Genomic DNA, 17,385 nt, shown 5'->3' with positions numbered 1-17,385 from the left:
GCTAAGTAACAAGCCTAAAATACAAAAGAAACTCACTGTACTAGAAAATGGTGTCTGTTTTTAAAATTATGATAGTGTCTTTTCAAACTGACCTCTTAGTCTGATTAAAGACTTTTCAGCTTTCTTTTTTCTGAAACATCAAAAGTAAGCAGATGAGTGAAATGCCTAACTTGCCGTTGTGGGTTGTATCTGGCTGTAGGCACAACTAACAGCACATCATGGACTTCCTTTTTGCTTGATAATGACTTTGTGGATGTTTTCACTTAGCAATATGTTTCACATGACATTAAGGGGAGAGAGAGAGAGCACAAAAGAGAGAATGGATTACAATGACATTATTATATGCAGGTTTGTGTTTCAAGCATTTTAATGGCAACTGTTAAACTAGTTAGCAAACTTCTATTTGGCACATAAATGACTAAGCCCTTCATCTTTGCATCACTGTTGTTATGCTTAGCAGAGACATTGAAGACTGAAATGGTGAGTATGGAACAGGAACGGTAAATATCCAAGTGGGAAAAGTGAAATCAACGGAACCAGATCTTTCAACCAATTGCCTATCTGCCAATCTGTGCTAGAGAATGTAACCATATGATGTGTGTCCATTATAACCTCCATACTGGACAACCTCGCTGCAACTGCATAACATCTTCATATCTTAAAAAGGTACTTACGTATTATCGCAATCAGATTTTAGTGAAATTACCACTTGCTTCCTAATATCGAAATCTGACCGTTAGTGGTTTATAACTGTCATATAGTGTGTTTCCTTTAACAATAGTGTTTTTTTTTTTCAGGAGTGTTTTTAATAAAATGTAAAAAAAAAATAAAAAAAATAAAATAAAAACCTGCTGTTGTTCCTTTATGCACTTTACTGCCAGCAGCATGTCGCTTACTGAAAGTCCACCCGATGAACGTTTCTTTTTTTCGTAGCAGCAAATGCTGATGAATAACGGTCATAATTGCTTTTGGGTTTCAGGTATCACAGCTGTGTCATTGCTTTCCTGAGACACGAGTCGTACAACATTGCATTTTGCTTAGTTTAACGTGTTTCTGGGATTAAAAACACACAGAGGGACGCCTCCTCACCATCTGGAGTCCTATTGAATGGAAAACATGTAGCATGACACGCACTTTGACAAGGAAGAGCGAAAAAAAGGACTGTTTTTGAGAGAAGGTGGTTTTAAGAAGGGTTATGAAGAACAGCATGAGAAGTTACTGTTGCTGTGGCTGGAAGCACCGTTAATGCACAAAGGAGATAGCTCCACACATGCTGGCAGTAAAGTGCACACAGCCACAGCGACACACTGATTTTCTCCATTGTTCTTGACACCCCGTCTTAAAACAACCTCCAGTGTGAAAGAGAAGACATTTTCTGACATTTGTACAACAAAAACGGTCAGATTTCCATATCAGGAAGCAAGTGGTATTATCGCTAGAATCTGGTTGCGATAATACATAAGTACCCTTAAAAAGCTTATATTACCTGCCTTATAAATTGCATGTTTCTGACATGGTCCTGGAACAGAGAGATCAAGTGACATCTGAAAAATGGAGTTAACATGGTTTCACATCAATATATAATCCCGGGTATTTTAAGGAAGCCCACTATATCACATTACAAAAGCCTTATTTCTTTTTAGTGAAACAATTTGTCGGCTGACATATAGGCAAAAAATAAAAATGATGGTATGGATAGGCTAGTTTAGGGGAGCAGTCCTATTATAGGTAGTAAGATGTATGAGAATACCTTTTTTTCTTACTGTTGCCCAATACATTTCCTTTTTCCTAATGAAGGTTTTTTTGTACATTTATCACTTGCATTATGCTCGGTAGATTGCAGGATTGTCCCTAAATGTTTTTTTTTTTGTAATCTTAGTTCGTATTTTAATATATTAATGCAAGTCCTAAGATGTGTGTTTTATCTGTTATTGCTGCAAGTTATTACCTTCAGTTTCCCTCTTGTTGTGAAAACCTGTAAAAAGATATAGTACTTGCAATAAGGTGGCATGTATGGTACTTTGAAATACAATTAATATTCATATCGCTGCTTTTATTCTCTCAGTGAGTCCTGAGACATGATACTATATGAATAGGTATTCTTCATCACTTGATCATTTCTACTGTATAGTATCTTGGGCTCAAAGGTAAGCAGTTTAAGGCATGTTGGGAAAAAGTGCATATATTCACTGAGCAAGGAAGATATCTGTCAGACGATTACTATCTCTTTAAATTTTCAGCATTAGAATTTGACTAAAAGATACTGTGCAGGAGACCCTTAAATGAAAACTGTGAGCTGTGCATGTCAGCTGCAAAGGGGCACCTCATTATCACCCTGAGGGGGGCTATCCTCACCCAGAAAAAAAAACAGGACAAAGAAAAAAGAAATCTTTTTAATATTACTGAAAAAGCTTTCTCCACTCTAACCCCCTGAGTCGATTTTTCTTAATAATCTGTGAGGTCTCCAATACAAGGATGAACACCTCCCAATTATCGTGGCTGCCAAAGGCTAATTTGGTTATAGTCGGGCACCACACGGGGAAGTGACTGGTCCCTGCAGAGATATTTGCATACTATACACACCATGAATGGCAAACAGCCACTGGCTCCTATTTGACAAAATGGCAATTAGTAGGTCATTAGCCTTCATCCCCTCCCCTCATCTAGGGGCAAAGCTGCTGGAAAAAAGTTAACAATTTGTCAGCTGAGAAAAACAAGAGTGTGAGTATGTCTGTCTATTCATGTGCTCGTGTGTGTCTGTGTTTATGTTTGCCAGCATGAATGTGTGTTTGACGATCCCTTTGTGTATGTTCATATACTCTGCTGCCTGTTTAACTAACAGCCCTGAGAGACTGGCACACGAGTGCCGTTTCTGTGTAGCACACACCTCCTCCTTCTCCTCCTCTTTTTTAGCCCTGTGAAGCTTCTTTTATGTCACTCAGCATTCTTTGTCTTTTGTACAGCTACTGGGGATACAGTCAGCGTGACAGGTACATCTGTCATGGACACATGGCAGTGAGAATAAGTAATGCTAAACATGGGAACAACAGTGGCGTCTTTAATTAGAGCTACATTTCTTGAATATACGGTTGGTAAAGCTGATCCACCCACTGATGTTTGGCTTTAGAACTATCCTCAACAAACCACCATCACTGTTTTGACTTCCTATTTGTTCTTTGAACTTGCCAAGACTGAGATTTTGTTGATGAATATCTGTCCTGATACCGGTGCTGATCTAGTCATCCCAGGATACTTCAGAGGCTGTTACTCACGTCACTTTTCTCATAAGTCTGGGAAGAGATTGTTCAGCTCAGCTGATTAACTAATAAAGACTGCATTACACCCTTACACATTTAACTCTGCAGGCATGCACAAAGTTAAAAAGAAAACATTCATGTTTAATGGGTATCTATAATTCTTAATGAAAACACACAAAAAATATCTTACATGTTTGATGGGTATATGCAGTTTTTAATGAAAACACTTAAACTTGTGGACTGCTTTACCTATTTACAAAGCAAGCTACTCAGAGCCTAATTTTTAAGCAAGTGTTCTGAAACCAGTAATCTCTTTTTCTAGAATAACCTGAAAACATGAATAATTATGTGATTTTTCTCAGGATCACTATATGGAAGCTGAATCTGGTAGGATTCAAACCCAAGGCACTAGTGTTGTAGTCCAACATGCTTGTCACTATATTACCTTGCTAAATGCAGCATAAATGCTCAGTTTGATTTTAAATGTTACCTTTTTTAATTTGGTAGTTCACTTCTCACCTAATGTTACTCCTGCATCAATATAATTTCAGCTTCAGTCTGTGCTATTACTATACGCAGGAAGAACAGGAATACACAGGTGGATCCTTGATTACACTTGCCAGTCAGTGCTGATGATGTTGCTAAACTGATATGGAAGTAGGTTTGTTCTGCTTTAACAGATATTGGACAGTTAAATACTGTTATAGCACACTGAGAGTTAGGCCACGAGATACTAGAAAGCGATTTTCTGTACACTTTGCCTTGAATTCCACTTGTCTTATTAACAAGGTAAATGTTTCCAGATCAGTCCAATCAAAAGGTAATTATAACTTAAGAGGCTTGTGTGACTAAGACAAAATTAATTTGAATCTATGTATTTTACCTTAGCAAAACATTTATGTCATTACCATAGTAACACATTTTAGTCAAGAGGATGGTGGTCATGTGATATACCTGTGATAAAGTGAACATATATGTTAAGTAAGAAGCATATGTTTTGTTGTTAGGCTATCATGTTTGACATGCTAATACAAAGGCTGTTAATTCTTCTTCTACAGAAGTGGCTGATAACCATATCTGTTATGTGATACATCCCTTTTATATTGGCTCCCATGACTGAGATCAGGATAACTGAATGTTGCCATATGTAGTTGTTCACTGCAGGTATGTGGGTGTGTGCAGATTTTTTTTTTGTGTGTGTATTACACAATGGGATGCATTGCCATTATACATATCCTTTTTAACTATTGCACTCTACTTTCAATGACTTACACCAATACATAACAGTTATGAGGCTGTGTGCATGCATGCAGTACCTAACTCCACGCTAAAAGTATCAATATCTTTACACAAAGATTTAGCTCTGCATGAGAATTAATGTAGACACCACTGAAACGAACCAAGAAGCAAAACTTAAAAAACAAAAAACAAAGTTCTAGGTGCAAATCCAATGACCACTACGAAACAAATAAATTAGCGCTTTCATTCACTGTTTATAGAATTTTTACACAAGTTATGTATTGCACTTTTTTTCTTCTTTAGTGAGGTTTTCTGAATAACCATAAAGGCTGATCTTTCTAAATTCTCTTTCACATATATTTTGAAAAGCCTGAAGAGTAGATTGAAGAGGGGGGTTAAAAGTACTTGTTTTTTTAGGTTTGTTATCTAACAATCTATTTGAAACAATAGATTCTTTCAACACATCCTGCATAATATAACTTAAATTTAACTTTCTCAGGTATAACCTGAAGTCAATTAGAAGTCTCCCTATATTCGTATTACTTGCAGGTATAAAAGAAAAACCTTTCTTTAAAACTTTTTCTAAATCATGAGATAAAGAAACATCAGACACATTAATCACATCAATACAATAATCTTGCACATGGTTCTCATTCACCACCTGTTTTTTTGTTGTGATTTTCCCTTTCCCCTTGCCCTTCCCCTTGAATTGAGTGGTATTGTACCACCACTTGCAAGTCTGTTTGTTCTGTGGATTGTTCAAGGGAAAAGGGCCCTGATTGTGTCCTTGATTAAAACGTGAGACAGCCTGCGCATAGCTAGCCCGATTGTCAGTGTCTGGTCTGTCCATTCTTGGGTCCACACTTATAGTAGTTGTTTTTTCCTTACAACCCTTTTCTGTATTTAAATTAGAATTAACATCGCTCACTTTGTTATCTACCAAAGCATATCTTTCTTTGGTACTTGTATTAGTGTCCGATGTTTGTTCAGAAGTAATAGTACCACCCACATCACCAAAATTAGTTCTCTGTGTGTCAATAACCTTTTCTAGGACAATATAAGCCCGATTAGCTTGATATGCCATAATGTCTCTTTTAAGTTTCGATTGTTTCCTTGAGACTATTGTAGCCCTGTGCCTGTCGGCCTTCGCCTCTACACCATTGTAAAGGACTAAAAAGTCTTTGAAACAATTGTAGTTCTTTATTTTCTCATCTAGATTCTTAATATTGTCCTTGATTGTAGAAATTTCTTTCTGCTAGTGCACCATAAGTAAGCGCATCATACTTATACCCGTATCATTATACAATTCTATTAGACGTTTACTTAATTCATCTCCCAGTATGACACAATTCGGGAATTTAGCAGTACTCAAGCCCTGAGGCACCACTTTTCTGCTTATACACTCCTCAAAGTATTGTATTTCCAGATCTAATGTCACATGCCTAAAAACCAGTCTTTCTAACTCGTATATAGTTTTTTTACAGTTCACACTCTCCATGTAAATATTTTAGATTGTTAACTTACTTGCATGGGCCTTCGAGTCAGTGACTTCTATATTCATCAGGAAGAACTTATAACCACTATTGTTAGGATTGTTAAGGAGAATTTGTACAATTGTGTTCCCCTGCAGCAGCAGCATAACATGGTCAGTTCCCGATTAGAGAATGGTCAGACGTCATTGCATCACGCTACTGGAAACGCCATTGCAGCCGGCAATTTTGAATCAACAAACGTGAATATGAGAGAGCAGATCACTTCTAATGAAGTAAGTGTTTGGGATTATGTGTGCAAACCTACTGGGAACCCATTTTCGTCTATAAAAGTCACTAACTCGAAGGCCCATGTAAGTAAGTTAACAAACGAAAATATTTACATGGAGAGTATGAACTGTAAAAAAAACTATATACGAGTTAGAAAGACTGGTTTTTAGGCATGTGACATTAGATCTGGAACTACAATACTTTGACGAGTGTATAAACAGAAAAGTGGTGCCTCAGGGCTTGAGTACTGCTAAATTCCCAAATTGTGTCATGCCGGGAGATGAATTAAGTAAACTTCTAATAGAATTGTATAATGATACGGGTATAAGTATGATGCGCTTACTTATGGCGCACTATCAGAAAGAAATTTCTACAATCAAGGATAATATGAAGAATCTAGATGAGCAAATAAAGAACTACAATTGTTTCAAAGACTTTTTAGTCCTTTACAATGGTGTAGATACGAAGGCCGACAGGCACAGGGCTACAATAGTCTCAAGGAAACAATCGAGACTTAAAAGAGACATTATGGCATATCAAGCTAATCTGGCTTATATTGTCCTAGAAAAGGTTAATGACACACAGAGAACTAATTTTGGTGATGTGGGTGGTACTATTACTTCTGAACAAACATCGGACACTAATACAAGTACCAAAGAAAGATATGCTTTGGTAGATAACAAAGTGAGTGATGTTAATTCTAATTTAAATACAGAAAAGGGTTGTAAGGAAAAAACAACTACTATAAGTGTGGACCCAAGAATGGACAGACCAGACAATGACAATCGGGCTAGCTATGCGCAGGCTGTCTCACGTTTTAATCAAGGACACAATCAGGGCCCTTTTCCCTTGAACAATCCACAGAACAAACAGACTTGCAAGTGGTGGTACAATACCACTCAATTCAAGGGGAAGGGCAAGGGGAAAGGGAAAATCACAACAAAAAAACAGGTGGTGAATGAGAACCATGTGCAAGATTATTGTATTGATGTGATTAATGTGTCTGATGTTTCTTTATCTCATGATTTATAAAAAGTTTTAAAGAAAGGTTTTTCTTTCATATCTGCAAGTAATATGAATATAGGGAGACTTCTAATTGACTTCAGGTTATACCTGAGAAAGTTAAATTTAAGTTATATTATGCAGGATGTGTTGAAAGAATCTATTGTTTCAAATAGATTGTTAGATAACAAACCTAAAAAAACAACTACTTTTAACCCCCCTCTTCAATCTACTCTTCAGGCTTTTCAAAATATATGTGAAAGAGAATTTAGAAAGAGCAGCCTTTATGGTTATTCAGAAAACCTCACTAAAGAAGAAAAAAGTGTAATACATAACTTGTGTAAAAATTCTATAAACAGTGAATGAAAGCGCTAATTTATTTGTTTCGTAGTGGTCATTGGATTTGCACCTAGAACTTTGTTTTTTGAGTTTTGCTGCATGAGAATTACTTACATGCTCATCCTGAACAAATACCAACTTGGTTAACCACTGGAAAAACAGTACTCCTCATTAAGAGTGAACCTGTAAGCCATCCTAAAAACTATAGACCAATAACTTGCCTTCAGATGATGTACAAACCATAAACTGGAACTGATGCAGACAGTTTATAGTCATTTAGAAGAAAACTCAATCATGGCAACAGAACACAAAGGTGACAAAAGAAAGTCATTTGGAACAAAGAATAATTTGTTGCTACAAAAAGACGTAATCGAGAATTGTAAAAAGGTGGGAATCAAGTATGACATGGATAGATTACAAAAAAACATTTGACAGTATCTCACACTCACGGATAAAGGTGCGCTTACAGGTGTACAGATACATTCTACACTGATCAATTATATTACAGAGACCAGGAAACATTGACAAACTGCTTTGCAATTAAGCCACGACGAAGGGCAAATTCTTATTGTAGGATTAAAAAAAAAATCAAAGGGGATTATTTCATGGTGATTCTTTGTCACCACCGCTGTTTTGTCTTGCCTGCAACCCATTAAGCTGACTACTTAAAAGATTAGGTCTTAGTTATAATTTGGCTCTCAGAAAAACAACCTTGTTTAAAGACTTCTCATCTTCATTTTGTGGATGACTTAAAACTGTATAGTTCATCAGATGAGGAGCTGAAAGCACAACTGCACGTGGTTAAAATTTTCTCAGATGATATAAGAATGGCATTTTCTCTTGAGGAATTTGCAAAAGCAACATTTAAAGCAAGAATGCTGCAGTACCAAGAAAATATCAGCCTGGGACAGGAATGTGATATTAAGGAACTTGACATGAAGGAGTGTATAAATATTTGGCAATTGTTGAAGAATCAGCAATAAAACATGAACAAGTGCAAATAAAACTCAGTAAGAAATACTTCTTCTAAAAAACTAATATTAAAAACTGCCTCAACATCTAGGAATAAAGTTCAAGCTACAAACCAATTTGCTCTTCCTGTTTAATTTACAGTTTTGGTGTGATTGATTGGCCCCAAAAGGTATTGGACCAGTTGTAAAATGAGTAAAATGTTTCACACTTATCAAATGTTGTTGTTGTTCTTCTTCTTTTGGCTTTTCCTGGTTAGGGATCACCACACTGGAACTCCAGTCCACTAATGATTAGCAGTAGATTTTTATGGTGCTGAGGTGCCAGCTTAATGCCCAACCTTCAACGAAGGCATGTTTCACACTTATCAAATGCTATACAAAAATCAGTGTATACTAAGCTTATATATTCCTTATTCTGAATGAAGTATGGGTCTCCTTCAAATTGATTACATGTATAGATCGGCAGTTGTGGGACTGCATACATATTTGCTGACCTTATCAGATCTGAACATAGTGAAAATTTTACAGCATGAGGAGGAGAAGTCTAAAATGACCTCTCTGCTTAGTTTAACAGAAACATTCCAGTGTCAAGCTGGAATAGAAATCAAACCAGAAATAGAAAAAATCAGATGGCAACTAAATGTGTAAAAAAAAAAACAAAAAAAAAACAAAAAATATAAGGAGAAGGAAAGAAATGTGGAAAAGCTATAAGTTCAGTGGCAAGTATTGAGATCTCCTGGAACAACCTCATGTTGATCAGGGTTTGACACAGGGATGGTTAAGGAGAGGTAAGTTGAAACCAAAGGATAAAAGGATGGCGGCCCAGAACAGTGGATTAAGTACATGCTGGTTGACAAAGTCTATTGAACATGCAGGAAAATCTAAACTATCCAGCTATAGATTGGGAGACCTACACCACCGCTAGTGCAAAAGCACAGATACTTCTGCACTTTGTCAATATGAATGACCTGGAACAATTAGTGAGAGTACCCACTAGGGGAATACCATCTTTGATCTTGTCCTTTTTAATATGGAAGCATCTTGCACCATCCCTTGCATATCTTTATCACTAATTAGGTCTTACCATAAAACAGTCTCCTTCAAAATAAAACTGAAACCAGAGATCCCTCCCATCTAAGGTATCTTGAGAAATTTCTTTATGACAAACTACCTACTCCTACATGAGGCATATGGCAACTTTCAAATCCCCACCAAACCCAGTAAACTCCACTAACTACACAGAAATGTACAGCACCACACTATATCAACATGTAGAAAGCTGCATAGATGCAGCTGTACCAATAGGAACCAGTGCAGGGCAAACTGCAATAACAAAACCATATAGTGGAGCCATCATATTAACTAGCTTTATGATAAACGGAAAATAATTTTGAACATAAGTAAGAAGAGTAATTCCCAGAATGTTAGAGCCCTTGTGACTGAAATAAACATACTCAGGAGCTTAATACAATCCACCAAAGCCAAGTCTGAGGCTAAATAGCTACCCAAGCCAAAGACAATTACAAGACGTTTTTAATTAGGTTCATAATCTCAAAAGCACAACAAGGCAAGTCTCTGGGCTGACTATGAAAGATGTTATCTACACCAAGGCTAAAGATATAGTGAACCTACTGGCTGATTAAATTTAGAGCTAACTTTTACCCCTTTCTGTCTTCTGTCTGTCCCTAAAGATATTCTTGAAACTGGCTTGCCTCCAGCTATCCCACAAGACCATCTCCTAAAAATGCTATCAGAAGCTAAAAATACTGCATCAGTGGGTACTAAAAATATCCCTGGCTGCATATTAAATCTCATAAAGCATGATTTAGCAAGACCCCTAATAAAATAGTTCAATATCAGCCTCCATTTAGGTTTTGTACTAAGCAAATGAAAATCAGCTACAAGCATTCACTTGCATATGGGAGGACCTTCCACAGACCTAGACAGTTACAGACCCATAAGTCTGCCCTGTCTCATATACAAATTGATGGAAAGACTTACCATGGAATTAGCAATTAGGACACAGGGCACCTTCAAGCACTGGATCCGTCTCAGTTTGGCTTCATCAAGAGCAGGTTATGCTTACTTAACCTGGTGAACTTTTTTGAATATGTCACCAAAGCAATGGATGAATGCAAAACAGCAAATACTACATACCTGAACCTGGCCAGAGCTTTTGGCACATTCTCCTACTCAGGTACAGTAGAAAAGCCAAATAAACTGGGAATAAACCCCTATGTCACCCATGGTATTCTCAGCTGGCTCACAGATAATCAAAACAGGGAAAGTAACCTCCACAAAGTGACCAATCATCAGTGGAGACCCCCGGGGTTCTGTCCTGGGACTTCTCCTGTTTGGCATCTACTTTTATGAAGTAGAAACCAATACCAAAAGACTCTGGCTGATTAAGTTTGCAGATAACTGCAAGCTAGGAGCAGTCATTGAATCTCCAAATGACTTAGCCATCCAACAGGAAGGTTTATCCCAAAGAAATAACTGGTGCCAAAATATGGACTCAAACTAAATGCCAAAAAATGCATTATTGTATCCTTTGGGAAGTCATCTACCCGAGGGAACTACTGTGTTGACAATATACCCCTAAGAGTTGACCCAGTTGTTCAGATTTTGGGAACTTATTTGTTCAGACTTTGGGAACTTATGTGGTCTGTGACCTAACTTTTCACCACAATGTGTCTACTGTTGTAAGAAAGTCCTTTTATATTGCACCAACCAATTATAAACAAAAGGATTGTGTCTTGGTCTAGGGATGTCAGTGTTCCCCTTTACTCAGCCCTTATTAGGTCAGTCCTTGAATATAATGCCCTCTTTGGTATGTATTGGTCCAGGCATATGCAACAAATGGAATGCCCACAGAGATACCTTACTAAAAGGATATAAGGCTTAATATGTCCTACACAGGCCAACTCAAAACCTTGTCACTATACTAGGTATCCTACATACTGCTAAGAAGTGGTCTTTGCCTGACATACAAGGCATCCTCTGACCCATAACTGATAGATTTACTGCACATCAGCAAGTCAAATAGTATCAGAAATACCTCGTTCTAAGGTTTTAAACCTCTTTTGCAGCATCAACAGAATGGTTTGGAGTGACAGGTATGTCTTGCAGAAGATACCACAGTTCTGAAAGAGACTCCTTATCCACTTAAAACAAAGTTCATCCCTGTCCATATTCAAACACAACTTAAATCTATGAATGGGAGACAAAAAATTACCCCAGGATTGCCCCTGTACTATTAATGGACAGAGGCGCCTCCTAAATACTTTATCCTATGCATGGAGAGGGGCCCTCAAATTACCTATAGTGTGATTCTAGTTATTCTCATTAGGGTAATGTATAATTATTGACCATGGGCTGGGCAAGGCCAATCTATAACCAAATGGGATAGGCTATTTTGAGCACAAAAAGGGAAATTGGTTATTCTTAAAATGGCCCAAAAGGGCAGCTAGCCTAGCACTTACCTATGAACCTGTGAGAGATAGAGAAATGTAGGTTCTCTAAGAAAGAATTGGAAATAGTCACACACCTTCTTGCTGGGTATGATATACTCATGGCAGTGGGCCTGTATACTGAAAGGCACAGGAATGTGGCAGGACTGTTGCATTGGGGATTGTACAAACATTACAATATTGAAGTAGCAGGGAAGCAATGGAAATATGAACCACAAAGCATTATGGAGAATGGTGAATATTATATCACATGGGATCAGACACTACCTATAGTTCAGATAATAGATGCTACAAAAACATATATAATAGTCCAGGGGAAAAAAAGTAGCATTAATCACTGAAATTGCTCCACCTATCAATTAGAGGTCATCTCATACAAAGAGACACAAAGTCATAAAATATCAGGATTTACAGGCAGAAATGAAGGCAGTATGGAAGAATACCCAAACAGTTCCAAAAGTCATAGGAGCAATTGGTCTAATAAAAAAGAATCTACAGTCGTATTTAGATATGCTACTAATACAAGTATCACACACAAACTGGACAGGTGAAATCCTTGGTTACAGTCAAGGTGTCCCACAGGGCTCTGTACTAGGCCCTTACTTGTTTAGATTGTATCTTTCAGACCTTACTATTTCATCTGAGGTGTTCTACAGTCTATATACTGACGACCTGAAATTGGGTAAACTGATTACAAGTGTTACAGATAAGGCATGTCTGCAAAATAATTTGACTACATTTTCCATTTGGGCACAGGAGAATAATATGTTGATAAATACATCAAAAACTAAGTATATGTCATTTGGGAGACATAAACTGAAAGTTGAATATTTAATACAGCACACAGTGATTGAAACTGTAGACTGATTTAAGGACCTGGGTATATGGGTAGATTCAGCTATGAATTTTTCTAATCATATCAACCAATTGGCTAATGATAGTTATAGAACTATAGGTTGTATAAAAAGATTTATAAAGTTTAGAAAATCAAACATAATGAAGTCATTGTTTGTTAGTTACATTAGACCCAAACTTGAGTATGGAATAACAATATGGAAACCCTATAGGAAAACAAGCATGAATACACTGGAAAGAGTAGAGTGGAAAAATACTAAGGGCATCCATGGATGTGAAAATCTAAGTTATTATGAAAGACTAAAATATCTGAACTTGCACAGTGTCTCTTACAGATATTTAAGAGGAGATCTTATTCAGGTATATAGGGCATTTAGAGACAACTACCTCTGGGAATGTTTAGGGTTATCAAAAAGTACTAGAGAATCATCAGATAACCTATGTAGAATAACCTATAGGAATGAGAAGTGTACTAACTGGCTCTCTGACAGAACAGCTGATGCATGGAACAGACTACCAAATTACATTAAAGCAAGTACTAGTTTAGATATTTTTAAGAACAGTCTGGACATTTATTATGGGAACAAGTGTTTTGGCATATTGGCAAGCTAGAAGGGCTTTAATGCCCGTGCTTGAAACATTTGTATGTATGTATGTATGTATGTATGTAGTACATGTAACTCTGTGTGAACTGCAGAAGGAGTCAGTTCTGGGCACAGTTTGAGTGCTGTGAAGAGCACATTTGGCTAATACCAAAGTCTGAAAGAATACTAATTTCAGGCAGTTTAATTATACCCTGGCATCAGAATGGGGTCCATTCCCACCATGATATTAGAAACCCAAAAGATTTGGAGAAATTAAACTAGAGGAATCTAGAGTCAAACACTGTCATGTAGTCTGTAATACAATGATGTCACTAACAAATTTTAACATTCCCAGTCCATATGCACATGGCTTGTCCCACAGGCTCATACATCACCACATTTCATCTAATAATAACACTGGAGTGCATTTTCAATGTGATAAAGAACCAAAAACTGAAGAAACCTTAAATGCATAAAAATACAGCAGACATTAAGCTCAGATCACGACAAAATGTGAAATTATGAGACTGCCTGACCTTGGGCTGAATGCATTTCAGCAATAAAAACTTTATTTCATCACTTCTAAATGGAATATTAGGACATGATACAAAGCTTAGCAATCACAATACTCCAGTCTGCATGTTGCAGCTACAGCATATGCAGCTACTACAAATGAAAGAAAAACTGGAAGACAGCATGTCTGTTAAGTAACCTAATAGCTATTCATTAGTTTATGTTTCTCCTTTACTTCCTGAAATGACTACAGTACCCTTTTCTCATACATCATCCATCACATTGTAGATGTTGCATATATCTCCCCCTTTGTTATAACTTCAATTTTACAGAGGCATTACCAGGATTTGAATATGAAGGACCCAATTAAGTTTTGATCATCTTGAGATAAACAGCAGAAGCAGCAGAGGTGGGGAGAGCATGCTAAGATTTTGTCAGGGTCTGATAAAGAAATTATCTGGTAAAGGTGGACATTCAACACTTTTTTCCACACATTTTGTCCTGCTGATTGTACACTGACTGGACCATTCATACTTTATAGGTGACAGTCAGCCACAGGATCTGTCATACATGCAGACATCAGGGAACCTGTTAGCCAAGATCTAACCCCACTCTCTGCCAGAGAAGGAATTTATATCCACATCACTATAGGAGAGACTCAGGGTCACTAGACCTTCCCCAAGTGGGCACAATCTCTTGTGCCCCAATGGTTAAAGCTACTGCTATGCAGTTTGGTGTGCTGTAAGCACACTCATGTGTCACATTTGATTCTGTTACCCCTCCTCTGAGGAATTACAGCACCTTGCAACTCAGGCTGCCTCCTACCTCTAGATAGGCATATCATTTCCAAAAATGGCCTAGCTGCTAACTAAATCTAGATTACTTGTCATAGTCAGAGGTTTAGGCCTCTGCACTAACAGTTCTGGCTGGATATTTGACACTTTTATCTCAGACAGACACTGCACCTTAAACAGGGAATTTTGTTGAATCTCAGGTAAGAATGTTCTTATTAAAACTTCAAGATTTAGGTCTGTGCATTCTAGGGATGACATGTCTCTTTCTGTGTTGTAGAGATGAGGCATACTAAAAGTATGGAGGTTACTATCATTCTAATTGTGGCTACCTTACATTAATATGAAATAAATGTTTTGTCTCATACCCTTAAAATAGTCCATAGCCAATAGATTCATGCTGGGTAATTATGCTTACACAGTTTATTGACAGAATAACTCAGTAAAAATATAATGGCTTTTTATTTTATCAAAGGTAAGAGGTAGAGGTGAAGTAATTCTTAGTAGGGCCATTTAAGGGGTAAAAGCTCATTATTTGATAAGTTAATCTTCTAACTTAAACATGGACAATTTGTTCTCCTACTTTCTGAATAAGAAGTTTTTTAGGAAGCTGTTCCCAAATAATCATCTGCATACATCCTTATTCATTATATTGGGAGAGCTCCAGCATGACATATAGTATTTCTAGAGCTCTGATGGCTAAAAATAAATGAAAAAGAAAAAAAAAGGGGGGGGGGAGCCTCTATGACTAGCTGCATAAAATGGAAATGAGCTGATGACATGATATGAGCTGAGTCATATGAACTAAGAATAATGCAATTTATCCTGCCTCTAAAGATTGTCAAAACGATGACGTTTAATGACTTCGGGCTTGTTTATAGGTTCATAGGTTGGTACTAGGCTATCAGCCCTAGGGCCTATACAAGCCTAGCCATAACAATTCCCTGGCTATTTCTTCCCACACTATTTACCTCCCTGGACCCTTGTCTAACAGTGCGACTGACGTGATCCCCGGGGTGAATTTCCTTTGTATTGTACCTTGTATTGTTATTCTGGATTTTTAAATACCTTCCTAAAGTCTGTAACTACTGTTAATTTGAAACTTTATACCCCATACATCCTGCAGCCTGCTAGTTGCAGACTATTGGCAGAACAGATAGACAATTTTGTCTCTTCTACTGACATCATTATGTATGCATATGCATATGTATCACATTAAGTAACAAATGGACATAATCCTGAGAACTGATACCTTTCACAAACCCATCTTGGACCATCTGGTGTGGATAAAATCTGCTTTCAGAGGATGAGTTAGCTTTAATTCACTAGTGCAGAATCCTAAAGTATGTCCCCTGTTATGTACCCATAGCCAAAGCAGCTGTTCCTCACTCGCTGAAATTCACAGACTGCAGCACATCACACATATTGAAGAGTGGAGTGTGCTAATATGCTTAATGTTTTGCCATGGTAATGATAACATGGTGTTAGCGCCACACTGCATGTGTCAGCTGTGCTGCACTGTGTACAGCTGCATACCCTATTTGAGAATGCTGTGCTCTCCAAGAGAGAGAAACGCTCCAAGGAGTCATGAGTGGTTGTGGCGGTTCACCATGGTTAAAACAACTGTAATGCAACCAGGATTTTGGCCAAAGCAGTACTTAGACTAGGCATCTAGTATGACAGAGGGCTATAATGTACAGTTGTCAGCAGCAGCATGTAACTGTAGTCTCTGCTGTTGTTGTTGATGCAGTGTGTTACCAGATCATTGTTAAACATTTGGAGAAGACTCATAATCAGGAGTGCATATGGTTGTTATGTGACTCAACTAGGGATCAGGCACTGGAACAATAAATGTGTTATTTGATGACCTGATTCATGGGTTGCATGCAAGAAGGCTGACCACAGCCCGGAGAACTCTTTGCTTTCTATCCCATAATAAACCAAATGTGTTATCATATAAGGCATAAAACATGTGTCAGTTTTATGCCATAATAAGACCAAGAGGATTATTGTATCCACTATAAAAATGCATCACTAGCAGTGGTGCTACCAAGGTGATGCATTTTAAGCCACACCATATATTGTTCTCCTCACTGCAAGTCATATAAATTTTCCTTTGGACGGATGTCTATTATCTTCATTACACCATCCAGCATCCAGTCAGACAGTCAAGACAGTACAGGAGGGTAGTTTTGACAATATAAGAAACGTCAAAGGCCCCTGCACACATATATGGGTTAACAAAAAGAGCCTGTTGTGTGTCAGCAACTCTTTCTGCAATTTAAACAATATTTTGTACAACTTGGCTAGAGCTGATACTTCAAAAGCAAATGTTATCAAGAATGATCATGAAAAGAACATAAAACCAAAAATTCAGGTTTTGATAACAAATATGGATTTCTCACCCCATCTTGTCTGCCCATTTCCATATGTTCACTGTACCCCCTCTGTCACAGTTTCTCCACTATCTCTCCTCATCTATTCAAAACTAATACTCCTTATAACAGTCAAAGTAGCCCCAAAAATGTTTACTTCCTTGATTACTTTGCTTCTCAATCTTAAATGTAAAAATAGTTTCATAATTGCCCCACTATTAATATATTG

General features: G+C 37.4%; 1 pseudogene; it reads left to right on the top strand.

Annotated features, from left to right (window-relative positions):
* Positions 1-7,891: 7,891 nt before the first annotated feature.
* The window catches only part of LOC122810125, a 28,161-nt pseudogene continuing 18,667 nt past the window's right edge, over positions 7,892-17,385 (top strand).

This window comes from Protopterus annectens, chromosome 8.part1, assembly GCF_019279795.1.
Source record: "Protopterus annectens isolate FY-2018-M chromosome 8.part1, PAN1.0, whole genome shotgun sequence".
Classification (NCBI taxonomy): Eukaryota; Metazoa; Chordata; order Ceratodontiformes; family Protopteridae; genus Protopterus; species Protopterus annectens.
The sequence above is the reverse complement of the archived record's forward strand: the minus strand, read 5'-3'. Positions and strand labels throughout refer to the sequence as shown.